Raw genomic sequence first — 3,516 nt, 5'->3', positions numbered from 1 at the left:
TTCATTCAGCTATTCTGGGGGGAGGGGAGGGGGCAAGAATCTGCATTAAGCAGGCTCCCTAGCTTATTCTGATGTGTTGAAATTTTTGTCATATGCCAGTGCAGCTGGCCCTTCTGGGATAAGCACATGGTTAGGTGAAATCCCAGTTGCGGTCTGGACAAGTGCTATTTCCTAGGAATTGGGGTTCTGACCTGTTGATGAAGAGTAGCTTTCTCCTCCCCAATACCAAGAATGAGATCACCGGGGAGGGATTTTTAAAAACAGTCATCAACAGGGCTGAGTTGTGGGCCTGCTAAATAGTCCTATTTTCTGCCCAAAGCCCACCCATCTGGGACCTGCCATGCTCAGATTGGGCTCATTGCTGGGTCCCTCTAACATCCTCCCTCTGTTCTGGAGAACTTAAACCCACCTCTTATTATCTGTGGAATTTCATGTCATTTTTGGTGATGTTGGCTGCCTGGGTTGCGTGTTCAGCTAATTTCTCACCCCGTCTTCAGTGAGGATTGACTGCTGGAAGACTTGTGCTCAAAGGACCTGGGAAGGAATGAAAGCAAGATGCTGTCTGCTCTTGGGACCCAGCAGCCTAGTAGGGCAAACCTGTTGAGGAGAGCTACCATTTACAGAAGGATTTCACATATAAGCTTACTTACCTCTCATGGAAAATCCAGAGGGATGTGCATTGTCTCCAAAAACTGAGTCTCAAAGATGTTAAGTAATTTAGTCAAGGTGACTCTGCTAGCTAGGGATGGTGGAGCTGGTATTAGAATTCAGGTCATGTTGAAGTTCCTGTCATGGCGCAGTGGTTAATGAATCCGACTAGGAACCATGAGGTTTTGGGTTTGATCCCTGGCCTTGCTCAGTGGGTTAAGGATCCGGCGTTGCCATGAGCTGTGGTGTGAGTCAAAGACGCGTCTCGGATCCTGTGTTGCTGTGGCTCTGGTGTAGGCCGGTGGCTACAGCTCCAATTAGACCCCTAGCCTGGGAACCTCCATATGCCGCGGAAACGGCTCAAGAAAAGGCAAAAAGACAAAAAAAAAAAAAAAAAAAAAAAAAAAAAAAAAAAAAAAAAAGCAAGTCATGTTGATTCTACAGCTCATGTTCTTAGTTACGCTGAGCAGTGGGCTAAAAGTATATGTCCACATCCGAATCTTCCAGAACCTGTGATGCTACCTTTGCAGAAGAAATGAAGGTACACATGTTAAGATGAGAGTCTCCTGAACTATCCAGGGGGTAATGAGTGTCCTTATAAGAGACACATAGAGAACAGACACAAAAGAGGACATGTGATGCAGAGTTTACAGTGATGCAGCTCTGAGCCAGAGAATGCTGAGGAAGGCTGACAGTCACCCCAGAAGCCAGAAGATGCAAGGAACAGATTGTCCCCTAGAATGTGGAGGGGCTGACAGCACCTTGGTTTCAAACTTCTGCCTCTACAACTGCAGGGAAATATATTTCTGTGTTGTAAGCTAAAAGTTTGTGGTTGTTTTTTTTTGTTTTGTTTTTACACAGCAGCCACAGAAAAATATATACCCTATTTGCTTGAAGCAAAAACACCAGGGAGCATATAATTCAAGGCTTAATTATGTTGTGTGCTGACAGATTGAAAAAAACAAACCAACCAACTCTGAAAATCAGACAAAGAGACCACTGAAATTGGGGATCAGTTGGCCCTACCTAATTATCTGTTAGTACCCAGCTCTTTCTTTGTGTCAGACGTACATCGTCATTGTCAGTTTCTTCATTTGTTATTATTATTTTTTTTCCCCTTTGGCTGTGCCTGTGGTGTATGGAACTTCCTGAGCCAGGGATCGAACCTGCATCACAGCAGGGACAATGTCGAAACCTTAATCCACTGCACCACAAGAGAACTCTCGTTTCTGTTATTGCTGAGGTCTTAATATGTGGTAGGTTCCAGACTAAGTGCTTGACCTGCATCACCTCGGTTAAAACGCCACTCAGTTCTAGGAGGTAAGTATTAATCTCAGCCTATTTTACAGATACGAAAACTGAGGCCGAGGGTGATGATTTCCCACCTGTGGTTGTAAGTGAATACGTGACAGAGAGAAGACTAGGTCTTAGGTCTGTCTTGCTCCTGAGTCTTGGCTTAGCAGTTCCATATACCATCTTCTCTGTTAGCAAATTCTTACACTAATGCTTTGTCGTTATAGTGAAGGGTACCCCCATCTCTGGAGGCCAGAGCCATAAGGGTGGATTGAGCAATGGTCCATGAACCTGAGTCCTCTGGAGAACAGCATATGCCCCTCCGGGCCAGAGCAGACCTGGCTCCTCGGTTGTGTATTAATAAGTGAGTGAATGATGGGAATGGATGGGATGCGATAGCTGAGCTCTGGCTGCTTCAGGGCCATTGGAGGAGCGTAGGACATCCTGTTGGAGGTGAACCACCAGTTCCTGAGTTCTGTTACTGAGCTGGTGCACACGGTGGGGAAGGAAGCAGGTGAGCTCTCATTCCTGGCCTCATCCTCAGGGCTTGGATGGACAGCATGCAAAACCCAGTGTAGGAAATGGGGCCTATGGACTGGTGTTTCCTTTGGATTCATAGAGATCTGGATGAACTGGGCCCATCCCACCCTCTGTTCAGCTGCAGGAGGCTAGATTTTCATTTCTTTCTTTTTTTTTTTTTTTTTTTGTCTTTTTGCCTTTTCTAGGGCTGCTCCCTCGGCATGTGGAGGTTCCCAGGCTAGGGGTTGAATTGGAGCTGTTGCCCCGGCCTACGCCACAGCCACAGCAACTCGGGATCCACACCACAGCTCACGGCAATGCCAGATCCTTAACCTACTGAGCAAGGCCAGGGATCGAACCCAAAAACTCATGGTTCCTAGTCGGATTCGTTAACCACTGCGCCACGACGGGAACTCCTAGATTTTCATTTCTATTCCTTTCCCAGAAACTATCAATGTTAAGGACCTCAGACTTAGGTAAAACATTCTCAGTGCAAGAGGGGATGGAAAGTCTCTGACAGGAAAGCCTGGTTTTACAATTTGAAAAGATGATTGAATACAGTTTGCTTTTTTCCACGTAGAGGCAAGACAAGATGAAATGTTGGAGGGGCCAAAGGTAAGCGGCCTGATTTGGCATTTTGCCGCAGCCAAGAGGCACTTTCTCCTCTGCCCCCCACTTCTCATCCACCCACCTCCCCAGCCTTGGCCAGCATGGGTTTCCATGAGGCCAGATGGTTGATTTCTTTTACATTTGTGTAGAATTGACATCTTCTATCCCTTCCGATGTTGAAGTAACTTTGTGACTACTCTGTTAGGCACCCCGGTCTAGGAGATTTCTCTCCTTTCTGGAATTTTCTCCACTGGTCAGCAAAGGTAGGAATCCCATTGAAGTTTTGTTAAAGAGCCATGGAAGAGTTCTAGATGGCCCTGCTTGCAGAAGGCAAATACACTTGATCTCTGTATTTTTTTTTTTTTTTTTCTTTTTAAGGCCACACACATGGCATATGGAGGTTCCCAGGCTAGGGGTCGAATTGGAGCTACAGCCACTGGCCTACGC

Source organism: Sus scrofa, chromosome 2 (genome assembly GCF_054392235.1).
Source record: "Sus scrofa isolate SSC_HxYL_T2T_F1_AM1 chromosome 2, Sscrofa_HxYL_maternal_Yorkshire_Landrace_v2.0, whole genome shotgun sequence".
In the NCBI taxonomy this organism is placed as follows: Eukaryota; Metazoa; Chordata; class Mammalia; order Artiodactyla; family Suidae; genus Sus; species Sus scrofa.
This window is presented reverse-complemented; position numbering follows the sequence as displayed.